This window comes from Canis lupus, chromosome 25 (assembly GCF_048164855.1).
Source record: "Canis lupus baileyi chromosome 25, mCanLup2.hap1, whole genome shotgun sequence".
In the NCBI taxonomy this organism is placed as follows: domain Eukaryota; kingdom Metazoa; phylum Chordata; class Mammalia; order Carnivora; family Canidae; genus Canis; species Canis lupus.
In genome coordinates, this window is record NC_132862.1 from 20,790,001 (window position 1) to 20,804,788 (window position 14,788).

Sequence of the window (14,788 nt, forward strand, 5' to 3'; positions counted from 1 at the left end):
AGAATTCTTATTGATACCTTTAAGATCAAATGTCAAGTTTATTTTGTTCACCATCATTCTGTGTACTGATACAGAGATACAACTCTCAACCAACTTATTTATTTACTTTTGAGGTAACTTACATGTAGTTAAGTGCACAAATCTTAAATATGCAGCTTGATGAACGTTTACACATCTTTATGTAACATACATGTAGTATACATATCACAGATCAGTTCTGCTTGTTTTGAGCTTCATATAAATGGTATTATATAATAATACTCCTTTATGTCTGGCTTCTTTTAGTATTTTGTATGCGAATTTCATCCATGCTATTTAATGGAATAGTGGCTTACTCATTTTTATTGGCATATTATTATTATCATACCACTTTATCATTCATTCATAACTTATTTATCTATTCAACTCATAGTGGACATGGTTGGCTGGAGCTATTACAAATAATGCCACTATGAACATAGCTTTTGATGGTTATGAGCACTCATGTCTGTTGGTGTCATATTCAAAAGTGAAGCTGCTGGGTCATAAGGTATATGCACTTTGGCTTTAGTAAATACTGCTAAAAGAATTTTTCAAAGTGGTTGTACAAATTTGCATTGCCATGAGCAATGTATGAGAGTTCCGTTTTGCTCCACATTCTCATCAAACCTTGGTGTTAACATTCAGGTATTTCACCCTTGGTATTCCATTATGGTTTATATTTGCTTTCTTGATATTTAAGCATAATGAGCACCCTTTATACTTACTATGTGGACATCTTCTTTCTGTGAGGCATAAATTTTTCTCATTATTAGATATTGGGTTGTTTGGGTTTTTTTAAATCAGTGTGGGAGTTTTTATGATCCATGATGAATCCTTTGTCAGATACATTTACCAAAAATATCTTCTTCCAGTCTATTGTTTATATTTCTACTCAATTGATTCCATCTTTTGATAAATATAAGTTTTTAACATTAATGAAGTATAATTTGTCAGTCTTCTCTATTATGGACAGCTTAAGATATTTTTGTCTACACCAAGGTCATGAGGACATTTTCCTTTGTTTTCTTCACTTAAGCTTAGCCAAAAGGACGAGAAACGATTTTTTCCTTTGTTTTCTTGAAAAGCTTTATTTGGGATGCATTCAGATCTTTGATCATCTCAAAGGAACTTTTTAGGCAGAGATAAGGGTTAATTTTTTCCATATAGGTATTCAGTTGATTTGGCACCACTTATTGAAATGACCACCCTTTCCCCTGCTGAATTCCAATGGGCTCTTGCCTGTAAACCATGTGACTATATATACTTAGACCTAGTCTAAATTCAGCATTCTCTTTGCCTATTTTTGCCCCAATATTACAGTTTTATTGAAGCTTTAAAGTTATTCTTGATATATGATAATTTAAAGTTCCAATCTCTTACTTCCATGATTGTCTCCTTCGTTCTTGGTCCTTGCATTTCCATATTCCTTTTTTCAGAGCATCTTAGTCCAAATTAATGTAATTACTGAAATGCTTGGGTTTAACTGTACCGTTTCCACCAGTTTTTTTATTTGTCCATCAGTTTTTATTCCTTTATTTCTCCTTTCTTGCCTTGTCTTGTACCACACTATTATCATTCCATTTTCCTCCTTCTGTTAGCTTTTTAAACAACTTCATTGAGATACAATTTACTTACTATACAGTTCACCTACTGAAAGTATACAATCCAATGGCTATTAATATATTCAAAAAGGTGGGTGTCTGTCACTACAATCAATCTTACAACATTTTCATTGCCTCAAAAAAAATCTCATAACCCTCAGCCATCACTTTCCAATCCCCCATACCAGGCCTAGATAATCACTAATCTACTTTCTGTCTTAATAGATTAGCCTGTTCCAGACATTTCATATAAATGGGAACATGCACTCAGTGGTTATCAATGTGGTATTATCTGAGTGTGTGTGTGTATCTGTATACGTGTTTGTGGGTGGGTGGGTAAGAGACTAAGAAGGAAAAAGGAGTTGTGAATAATGCATTGAGTGAGGAGAAAATGGGAAGAAATTAAAAATGAGGATAGAGTAAAATTTTACATTTTTTGAGCATGGATAATCATGTGGGCTTAAAGATCAGATTTATAAATACAGATACTGAATTTCACGTCTTTGGTGAAGTTCACTAAGAGAAACTAACATTTCATAGATAAAGCAATGCTCCTAAAGTGTAAAAGTTTTGGTTCTCAAATATCTGCTGATGAAAGACTATACATATTTTAGCACTGTAGTAAGAGTCAACAAGCTGAAACAAGTTTTTCCCTTCAAAGTACTTCAAAGGAAAGGTGTACCTCAGCCACTCCTATCCTTTTTTCTAGAAGGTAAATAAAAATGACTAATGCAGCTGGCAATCCAAAGCCTGTATTTTTCTTCAATGGACAAAAAAGACCTCTTAAGAATTTTGAGTTTCATCATGAATATGTTACATGTATTATTCATATCAACCACATAATTCTGTAAGGGAGGTCATTATTGTCCTTAGTTTATAGATAGAGTATCTGAGACAGAGTAGTAATGTACCTTAACCAAGGTCACACGTCTGGTAAGTGGTATAGTCAGGGTTCAAACCCACAGCCTATGAACCAAGTCATTATGTCTTCTGTCTTCCAGGTATTAAAGAGCTGTTCAAAGGTGATGTGTCAATAATCTTTCAACCAAGAAGTTCTTGCAGCAATAATCAGGAGACTGCCTAGTAAGATTCTACCTTTCCTAAGCTCAACTTATATACATTGAACTTAAAGCCAGTGCTTCTGATATTTTTCAATGGCTCCATCTAATTTCCAGCTAAACTATGGGAGTAAAATTCAATGCTCAGTCACCATATATAAAGTCCTGCACTCTGCATGGTATGCTTTAGTTGGCAGCATACTAGTTGCCAATACTAGTTGTTTAGTTCCTTTGTTTTGATTTGGCCAACCTGAAAAAAAGGCTGATATTGAACTTGCATCTCAAACCTGAAAAAGTCTTTCTGAATTCCTGTGTATCAACCATTGTTAGAAAGAATAAGTACAAATGAAGGGAATTAAGCTTAACCCCTCTAATAAATAACAGAGCCTCAGCCAGGGTTAGGAAGAAATCTCTCCCAGCAGGGCTCTTAGGAAGGATAGAAATTTACTGTACTGTTCTGCATTATTTGCTGAAGCACTGAGAATAACCCACCATCTAAAAGGGCATCCTATGTCATGGTGGAACTTAACTCTCCTCCAAAATTAAAGTGCATATTCAATCTCTTATTGGATTTTTTTAAAGACTTGTCTTCAGTAAGCAATTTCTTCACCGTGGGCTGAGAACAATAATTTCAAGATCATAGGGCAGCCTGGGTGGTTCAGCAGTTAAGCACCACCTTAAGCCCAAGGTGTGATCCTGAGACCTGGAATCGAGTCCCATGTCGAGCTCTCTGCATGGAGCCTGCTTCTCCCTCTGCCTGTGTCTCTCATGAATAAATACATAAAATCTTTTAAAAAAAATTTCAAGATCATAGATATGACCATAGTATCTACAGATTTTCTTAAATTTTGAATTGTGGTAAAAGAAAATTATAATTTAAGAAGAATTTTCCAAGTTTAGCCAGTTCTGGATCTGAAACATAAACATGATGAATGTAAATAGTCTGTATAACTGACAAGCAAATGCTCCACTTTCACCCTCAACAGGGTTATGTGACTTAGGAGGCTCATCCATATTGTCAGAATGCTTCCTGCTATGATAAGACAATTAACATAAAATACCAAGCCATAACAGACATCAACTACAGGAGAAGAGAGTAAAAGGAAAAATGTAACCACTTTTAGGATGTATCTATCCTATCACTATTTGATGTAAGCATCTTCTCCTTTTACCTACGCTTAACCAATCTTAGCAAAGTAAAGGGATCATCCTGTCTTATCTTTCTTTTGAGACAGCAGTTCTCAAACCTTTTGGTCTCAAGACCCCTTTATTGATCTTAAAAACTATTGAGGATTCCAAAGAACTCTTGGTCATGTGGATGGTATCCATTAAAATTGAGAAACAAGTATTCATTTATTTTACAATAATAATAATAAATCCATTATATGTAAATACATTAATATAGTTTTTATGGAAATTAACTGCATTTTCCACAACAAAAAAGTAATTAGTGAGAACAGAAAGATTTTGCAAATTCTGAGTTGCCATATCTGCTTCTGCATCTAAACTATTCTAACATGTTGTTTTGGTTGAAGTATGTAAAGAAAATCTGGATATGCAATTTGAACAGGGACGAGTAAACTGCTTTTTCAGATAGTATGAATATTCTTCCTTGATACTGCACTAAGAATCAACAAGTGGCAGTTTATTAAAAGTCAGTCTCCATGTGGAATCCAAAAGCATTATCAATGAACTTTCTTAACTACATTACATTAAAATCCATTGCATCTGAATGGATATTTTACCCACAGATTACTTTGTAACATCAAACTTTGGCCAATTGGGGGAAATTTGGTTTGCTGAGCCACTCAGATTTTCTATATATTAACACATCTCATTAAACAATATTTTAAAAATCATAATTGTTAATATCACCACTGATCTCATCAGAAAGATATTGGAAAAGTGTTTAAGTATTGGGAAGCTGTCATGCTCATGCAGAAGATACAAGTTTTCCAGAATTCTAATTTTCACTTGAAAACTCAAATTTTATCACTGGTAATAAATACTGTCAATTGTGTTCCTTGAAGTGGCAGGATTACTTGATTCATTTTTGAGACATCTCAAGTCACGTAAGTCTGAAAGTCAAGTTTGTCTCTCAGTCATTAGTAACTGAAGTTCTCTGGAAAAAGCAGCTAGTAGCTAGTAGAGCTCACAAGTCAAAAAAAATGTGTAAGTTCTTTTTCCTTGACACAACTATAATACCTGGATATGCAGCAGCAGTGCTTCCTATGCTTCATATTTTTTGTCATAACAGTATAATAAAAAGATGTACACTCGAGGGTCAAGATTTAATTAACAAAATTAATTTTTACTGCTTCATCAAGGGCATTCTTCTGAGATAGGTTTGTTGTTGTCCCTGTGAGTGTATGACAGTAAAGAATATCACGATCAGTTTGGTTCCAGGGTCATAATTCACGGTAAGGCTCCAGCAGTTATATTCACCATTTGTTTTGCTCCATCAGCACAAATGCCAACAGAGTAAAAAAGTTAAGTAATGTCAGCATCATTATGAAAATAGTTTTGACTTCACAAACCCAGGGGTCCATGGGCCACACTTTTAAAAACTGTTCTCTAGGGTACCTGGGTGGCTCAGTGGTTGAGCATCTGCCTTTTGCTCAGGTTGTGATCCTAGGTCCTGGGATGAAGTCCACATCGGGGTTCCACGGGGAGCATGCTTCTCCCTCTGCCTATGTCTCTGCCTCTCTCTGTGTGTCTCTTATGAATAAATAAATAAAATCTTTTTTAAAAAAACTGTTCTCTAATAACAATATAGTACATTAATATCTGAATTAAAAGTACCACTTTCTAGGTTTTTTTTCTTGAGAGGAGGACCGCCCTAGAAAAATATTTTGACTAAATGTTGCCATTGAGATGACCTGATATTTACTTAGGTATATGGGTTGTTTTGTTATCATATAGGCCTATGATCCCTGAACTTTTTCATTGGACATCCCATCTAAGTAATATTGAGCTGACATCCCTGATATATGCATATTTACCTCTTTATAAACTACACAGGTAGTGCTAAAGTAATATATTTTATACATTTTTAAGTCACATCTCCAAAGATAGAAATTTTAAAAGGATGAGATAGAAATAAAAACACTATTCTTATAAAATAGCTTATTTTATTATAAATAAAACATTTCTTTGCCGTCACCAAAGAAGTGTTGGTGAGAGAAATGTAATCGAATAGTTTGTTTCTATAAAATTTGGTTTGGTACCATGGGATAAAGTGATATGAAGTTCTGGCTACAAATTTAGTTTATTTCAGTATTTGGTATTAATGGCTCTCACCGCTAAAAAATATATTGCAAAGAATTATGAATTCAAGTTGAAGGGTTAGCTTCATTTACTAAATCAATCCATCTACCTATTATATAAAAATATTTTTTGACATTATATAGTAAATTTCTATCTTCCCAAATATCAATAAGCTGTTTTTGCAAACACTAAAAGGTTTTGCCTTTTCATATTTTAAACAAAGGGGTTCAAAACTAACCTTTTTTGGAAAATTTAAAAACAGATTAGTTTTATTTTCAATATATTTTAAGTGTTTAGATAGTAAAATTTTATAGATGACATAAATCACTTTTGGCAAAAAAAAATCCCACAATGATGGAAATATTTTCAAACATCTGTTATCAAAGTGTCTTCTGTGTTTGTACAGTGTCTTAACGTATACAAATGTTTTATACAGAGGAATTTCTTTCAAAATGCAGATGGATATTCTCACTCATTGTTAAGTGTTCCCTTTCCATTGAAATGATAGGTTAAATGTGGGGTTTTTTTGTATGTTTATTTTGTTTCTCATTCTTATTTCCATGCAACCACTTTGAAAGCAGTTTTGCATATTCTTTTAAAAAGTTCAGTATACCCTTATTATATGATCCAGCCATTCTATTCCTAGATGTTTACCCAGGAGAAATGAAAGCATATGTCTATACAAACACTTGCACATAAGTCTTCATAGCACTGTTTGTGTTGAACAAAAATTAGAAAAAATCTAAATGTCCATCACAGATGAGTCAGTAAATTGTGGTATATCCATACAATGGAATAATGCCTAATGGTAAAAAGGAATGAACTATTGATACATGCTGCAACATGAATGTATCTCACAATAATTATGCTAAGTGAAAGAAATCGTACAAAATACATACTGTATGATCCCATTTATATAAAATTCTAGAAAATACAAACTAATCTACAGTGACAAAAAATTGTTTCTTGTCTTAGGGACAAGAAACAATTACAAGGAGAGGATAAAAGAAGTTTGAAGGGGCATGAGGAAAATGTTGGAAGTTACTACTACACATCTACTAGCATGGCTAAAGTTAAAAGATTTCACTGAGTGTGGGTGAAGGTGTGGAGCAACTGGAACTCTCATACACTGCCGATGAGAAAGTAAAAGGTACAACTTTGAAAAATAGTTTGGCAGTTTCTTAAGAAGTAAGATATATACCTAACAAATACTCTAGCCATTCTACTCCTAGATATTTATTCAAGAAAAATTGAAACATCCGTACAAAGACTTGCATATAGCAGCTGTATTCATAAAAACTAAACCTATAAACAGCCCAAATATTCATCAATAGATAGGAGGATAAGCACATTTTGTACATTAAATGGAATACTATTCAATAATGATTGAATAGATTAAAAAAAGAATGGATTACTGATAAACTCAACAATCTATACAAATCTCATAATCTTTATTGTTAATGAAAGAAACCAGACAAAAAAAGATTTCATACTGTATGATTCCATTTATTTAAAACTCTAGAAAATACAAACTAATTTATAGTGACAAAAAAAAAAAGATCAAAAGTTACCTGAGGATGGAGGTAAAAAGATAAATAAATTAAAAAGACTCAGGAGGAAACTTTTGGGATTGATGGAAACGTTATCTTGACTTTGATAATGGTTTCATGAGTGTATGTATATGTCAAAACTTATCATCCCCCACCCACACATATAGTTTATTATTATCAATTGTACCTGAAAAAATTTTTGAAAAATAGCCAGAGGGGGGCACTGGAATACGATGGTTGTTGCTAAGTGCTATCACTCAATGCACTGGGGGGAAAAAATGAAAGGCTAAAAGTATTAATCACCAATTTAAGGCAAAGTATAAAAGCCAGAAGTCTTCCTTGGTATAAGACACTCAGCTCTTGTAGTCTAAAGGCAGAAAAAGAGGAGAACCAAATTTATCCTTTAATTATAATTGAAGCTCTAGAAATATTTTATTCTCCACCCAGGCAAGTCAGCTTCACCAAGGTCAGGGCATTGATTAGAAAGGATTGGCCTAGAAAGAAAGAAAGAAAGAAAGAAAGAAAGAAAGAAAGAAAGAAAGAGGAAAAGGAAAGAAAGAAAGAAAGAAAGAAAGAAAGGAAGGAAGGAAGGAAGGAAGGAAGGAAGGAAGGAAGGAAGGAAGGAAGGAAGGAAGGAAGGATTGGCCTTAAGACTTAGAATGGGGACTTTGTGGCTTAAAGCACTCAAAAATCTTAAATCAAGTTCCTCTGGGCCTGCACAAGTATCCCACTCCTCCCCATCGAAGGCGTGCTCTACCTACCCCCTGGAAGATTATACAGAATCTCTGCTTTGCAAGACAAATGCAATCTCCATCCTTTGTCCAGGATATAACCACACCTCATATTCCAGCTACCATATAATAACCTAAGGTCAATCACAATCTAACACAGTTGAAGAAACATTAGGTTTGCTGAGGAATAAAAGGTGCTATAGGACCTAATGAAGGTTACTGGCAGGAGCCAAGAAAATATGTATGGGACTGAGACATGACAGGAGGATACAGAATCAAAAAGATAGAACAAAAAGTTGGACAAGTAAGGGTTTATCAATATAGGATCATTCTTCTGTCCTATAGTATTTAACATCTCCCATTTAACAACTGGCACAAAAAATTCTAAAATGTAACAATTGGCTCTTGTAAGAGCTGGTAAGAGCTAGCACACTAGTGGCCAAGGCTGATGGCAGGAGACACTGGCACCATACTGGGTAACATGATAGAATAGGAATGATAAAGTCCCTAAAAAGTAGGGGCCATGTGGCCTATCAGAAGCACAGTGGGGGGCAGCCCCGGTGGCGCAGTGGTTTGGCGCCGCCTGCAGCCCGGGGTGTGATCCTGGAGACCCGGGATCAAGTCCCACATCAGGCTCCCTGCATGGTGCTTGCTTCTCCCTCTGCCTGTGTCTCTGCCTCTCTCTCTCTCTAGCTGTGTCTCTATGAATAAATAAATAAAATCTTTAAAAAATAATAATAATAATAATAAAAAAAAGAAGCACAGTGGGCTCAATTACCAAAATGAGGGCAAAGTCAGGGTGGATGGTAATAGGGACCCTGACTCAGAGAGCTATGGAGATTGTTAAGAGAGCACAAGTCTTTAAGGGCGAAATAGATGATCAGCATTGCTCAATCAATACAATCAAATGAAACCAAGGATGGATGATTAAACTCCTGAGAGCACCTGCCTCAATAGAAGGTCATGGTCTCTTCCCTATTTCCAAACCTGACCCCCCTTTCAGGTTCAAAACCCACTGATTTTATGTAGATCTCCCATAAGAAAACCATATGATACCATAACAAAGTTTATGATAATTCTCTCAGACCTAACCCCAAAGGGACCTATGGACTTTTACTCAGGTCACTGTGTACAAGGCAAAGAGAAATACCAAGGCATTTTGAGGAGTGCTGGTTCAAGGATCTGATTTGACATTAATACCTGAGAATCCGAAGGATAATCATGGTCCCCTGTTGCGGAAGTTAATAATAAATAATAAATGGTGTCCTGACCAAGATCTCACACATAGTAGGTTCATCGGTTCCATGACTCATCCAGTGATCATTTTCCCCTTCACTAAGCTTCATAGTTAGCAGAACTTCCACTTTAGTTTTTCAGCCCATAGCATAAGAGCTATGGAAGTGGAAAAAGCCAAATAAAAGCTCTGAAACTGTCCCTCCCACTCTACCTTGGCCAAGACAGTAAGTTAAAAACAATATTATAAATAAAAATATATATTGTAAACATTTGAAAATATTATAAAATGTCATTAAAATATTATAAACAAAAAACAATATTTCCTGGACCTATGGGAGAAATTAAAGCCACCCTTAAAGACATGAAAGATATAGGGACTATGATCCCCACTACATCCTTATATATAATTTACTAGTCTAGCTCCTACAAAAACCATACATGTCCTAGAGGATGATGCTGGACTATTGCACATATATAAATTCATTTACCCTTGATAACAATCCCATGAGGTAATTAGTAAGATTATCCCTGTTTTACAGTTGCTAAGACACAGCTAACTTGCCCAAGCTCACACAGCTAATAAGTGGCAGTGCTTAAGCAGTTTTCACATTACTTTTATTACATAGGGCTGCCCTTCAGCTAGAATGTAGCTGATTTCTGATATGTGGCCTCTTTCTCTTACACACACACACATACACACACACACACATGCACATGCGGCTGCTGCTACCAAACTAGCTAGCTAATCCTCAAGTATCTCTCAGGGTCACAAAATACCCTATCCAACTACTGCCTCAATAAAACCAAAATTTAGGGTCAAACTGCCCTCTGGTGGTGAAAGATTGCTATCGGCTTGGTCTCAGAAGTTCCAACCCGCAGCATCAGTGCCTTCATGGAGATTGCCTACTATTCTCAGGCCTCCCTTTGACAATCCGGAAAGATAAAAAAGAAAGAGAGAACCCTAAATAGGCAGAGACAGGATGAGGAGCAGGGTCATGGTAATAGGAAGTTCATCTTTCTAAATTCTACCTACTGTTGAACTTTTGAGGAGTGTGGCGGACAGAATGAATGGAAGAAGATTGAAAAGCCTCTCCCAGCAATGTCTATAACAGCTAAAAGCAAGCCACTTTTGCCTAAATTCAAACTTAGATGAAACAACATATCATGCTGCTTAAAACTGTGCTGCTTTATACCTTATTATTGAAAGCATGACTTTTAGATACAGCTTGCATTAGGAGCACCTGGGTGACTCAGTCGGTTAAACATCCAACTCTTGATTTCAGCTCAGCTCGTGATCTTAGGGTAGTGAGATGACAGTGTGTGGGCTCCCACTGGGCGTGAAGCCTGCTTAAGATTCTCTCCCTCTGCCCCTCCCCACCCGCTTGCACTTGTTCTCTCACTTTCTCTAAAATAAAGAAAATATAGTTTGCATTAGTTTCTTAAAATACATACCTCTTGGTTCAAGAATATTTTTACATTACCTTAAAAGTTCTGCTGTGCTCTTCCCTAATGGCATCCCTTTCCCCACCAGAGTAATAACTGACCTAAATTTTGTCCTTGGAATCGCCTTTTGAGTTATATAAACATATGTTTCATAGGCCTGTCCTGAACATATGTAGCCTGGTCAAGAATGCATGGAAACTCATGGACCCATATCCAAATGTATAAAATTTAAATCAAGCTAGCAAAGCGTTAAATTAAAAAGTATGCTGTCTTCCTGCCTAGAAAAGCTTAATTTTCTAAAGACCTAGAAAGCCAGATTAAAATTTCTAATTACCAGGATGCCTAGGTGGCTCAGTGGTTGAGCACTTTTCGGCTCAGGTCGAGTCTGGGGATCGAGTCCGGCATCCGGCTCCCCATAGGGAGCCTGCTTCTCCCTCTGCCTATGTCTCTGCCCCTCTCTCTGTGTCTCTTATGAACAAATAAAATCTTTTCAAAAAATTTTCTGATTGCCAAAGGGGTGGAGCATTTTTTTTCTTTATCGGCTATTTCTCTACTATGAAATGGCTGTTTTGCAATTTTTCTACTGGATTATTCATCTTTTTCCTATTGATTCTTATTAATTCATAGAAGAGCTTTACATATCCTAGATACTAACCCCTTGTACAGTTACAAGTATTGAAAATAACTGCTTCCAAACTGAGTTTGCATCTTCACTCTTTATGGAACCCTCTGAACACAAGGTCTAAATTTAATGCAGTTGAATTTAACCTTTTCTAAATTGGTTAATATATGTAAGTTTGAAAGTGTCTGACACATATTGCTTATTATAATTTTTATTTTTCCTTTATGATGTGAACTTTTTGTATCTATTTTTAAAAATTCTTTCCTGTCCTATCCTGAGTCTCTGTTCTCTTCCATGGGTCTATTTGTCTATCCCTGTACTAATATATGCTGTGTTAATTACTATTAAAGCAAGCTCTGTCATTATGTTTTCCTCATGAGTATCTTGAGATCTATTGCCATTTGGGACTTCCAATAAATTTTAGAAATAACTTGTCAATTTCCAGAGAAATCTCAGTTGGAAACCTAGTTAAAATCGTATTAAATCTATGAATCTGTGAGGGAAACGGACATATTTTAATGACTCTTCTGTTCCACATAGTATTACTATTTCAGTCTAAAATGTTTTAAAATTAAGTTTTAGAATTTTTCCTTAATTTTTGTCTTATATTTGAGTTGTACTCATTCCTTGAAATATTTTTGATGGTATGAAAAAATGTTTTTAATATTTCATTTATCAAGAAAGAGAGAATGAATAGGAGGGGCAGAGGGAGAGAATCTCAAGTAGACTCTGCGCTGAGCCCAGAGTCCGACACAGGCTCCATCTCATGACCTGAATTGAAACCAAGAGTTAGACATTTAACCAACTATGCCACCCAGGTGCCCCTGGACAATTTTTTTTTAAGTATTTTCCTTCCATATGTGGCTGGTGTGTTGTGCATTGTGGTTACATCCAACAACCATTCCAAAATATATCCATGGAATCCTCTTGATTTCCTCTCTGGGTTATTATTTCATCCTTATATAATAAGAATCGTTTCCTTTCTTTGATAATTTTTATGTCCTTTTCATGGCTAGATGTATTGCTTACGACTATCAGCACAAAGATGAGTAGATATGTTTACAGCAATCATCCTTGTCTTCTCAAACTGAAAATACACTTGACCTTTTAATATGATGTTCACTATATTTTGTAATTCATATTTTAAAAATGCTTTTGTTTCTCCTTTGCCAAGTTTTTTCGTAAATAGATGTTGAATTTTATCAACAAGTTACATGATATGATTCTGATTTCGGCCTACTGTGATAAATTACTATTTTTAACCAAAGATCCCACCAATTATAAAACGTACCATTCTATGTTCCAGTAAGGAAGCAAAAAACCACCACCCATTGAATATTCCAATTTAAGATACAATTAAGAAAAAAAATGGTGGGCATTTTAGAATTCATAAAAATACAAAATAACTTACAAAGATAAAACTTCCATGTATCCCTGGGATTAAACATAAATTTGTGATAGTCAATTTTTAATACATACCTAATGGCTTTTAATTTGCTATTATTTTTGCATATTCATGAGAGGGATTGGTTTCAATTTTTACTTCTGTACTGTCCGTGAAATATTAATAATGAGCTTTATGTGAAATTAGTTTTTCTCTCTGAATGTTTAACAAAACTAATAAAACTCTCTAGACTTAATGTTTTCTTTGTGGAGACTTCTGACTGAATTTTTTTAAAGGCTGTATGACCATAATTTCTATTTGCTACATTTTCTAGGAATACATCTTTTTACCAAAAATTTTCAAATTTATTGGCATAACATTACTCAAATTTTCTAGTATTTTAAAATCAATGCATATGACCTCTTATTGTTTATTTACATCATTTTTTTTCCTTGACCAAACTTGCCTAAATTGTCAATTCTATTACTTCTTTTGAAGCCCAACTTTGGGCTTTTCCTTATTTTCTCGTGGCATGGTTGTTTGCTTATTTCTTGACATTATTTCCTTCCTTCTTTCAGGTGGAACCTTAGCTCACGGATTTTCAGCCTCTTTTTTCCTAATATAACCACAGAAGGTAATACTTACATTTTTTTCCTAAATGCTTAGAATGCCACAAGTTTTTAACATCACTGGGTACTTAATAACTTAATAATTAACAAAAATGACTTCCATTCCCATAGCACTTTTATTCAAAGACTTAATAAAAGAAAAATATTGAGAAGCTCTTGCTGTGGAGACTGACAGAAGGGCTGCAGCTCTGTGACAATGACATTTACTCTAGTGGTCTGGTTGCAACTGCTACCTTCTTTCGTCATCAATGCATTCCAGAACAAGAAGCATGAGACTGCAGTTTTTCATCTGATGATTTCAGAGCCCTCAATAAAGCTCCATCTGCAGTATCCAGCACTATTAATCCTATCTGGATGTTTTCCTCCTCATAGAACCGTGTCCCTATTGATAGCTTCAGAAAGGTTCTTTGTATTCTCGTGTTGCATGTAGATAACCAATGCAAGCCACATGAATCCAAAAGTCATTACAGGTTAGGTTTAATTTAGAGCTCTGGATTCACAACTGGAAATAAGGTTGTTGTACAGACCCCTGAGCCCTGGGTTTCCAAAGTCTGTCTCTTTGTGCGGTTCCTTTTTAAAGCTAGGAGGCACAGGTGCTGAAGACATCTTGACTAATGAGGATTTATTACCTGCCTCGAGGTCACCTCCCTTGCGTGCCTGCTGCACTCCAAGTCTCTATGTGTAATATTTTCATTAAGTTTAGAATTATGTCCTAATTTCTGTTATAATTTCCTCTTTCAACTCTGAGTTATTTACATCTCATAGGGTTGGGTTTTTAATATTAATATTCTCTTTATGAATCTTATCCTAAATGTACACATAAGATGTTCTGAGAGACAGATTTCTTATTACTTCACAGTGAATGAGTGCCTCAGCCCCCTTTGCCCCAATCTTAGCCCCTGGGGCTATGTGATGAGAGAAGAGGAGGTTTCTTTTTACACAAGTGGTGTCAAGTAAAAACAAATCCAGACTTGAGTACAGAAAAACTTTATTGGAAAATGTTGTTGCAATGAGAATGCACTGACCATAAGATCTCCAATTGTTTTAAATATCAGGTGGAAAAGAACTATCTTTAATAGGAAGGAGTATGTAAACAATGATATAAAAATCTGAGTGTAAGGGAGTGAGATGAGCAGTTGATATGAGACAGTTGACCGGGGAAAGTCTTTTTTTTTTTTTTTTATGGTCCGTTAATTTTCAGGAGGTGTCATTGAGATACTATTCCACATTCCAGTGCAGGTTCAGA

General features: G+C 35.2%; 1 pseudogene; it reads right to left on the minus strand.

Annotated features, from left to right (window-relative positions):
- Positions 1–13,612: 13,612 nt before the first annotated feature.
- On the minus strand, positions 13,613–14,395 carry LOC140617338 (small integral membrane protein 8 pseudogene; annotated as a pseudogene).
- Positions 14,396–14,788: the final 393 nt, after the last annotated feature.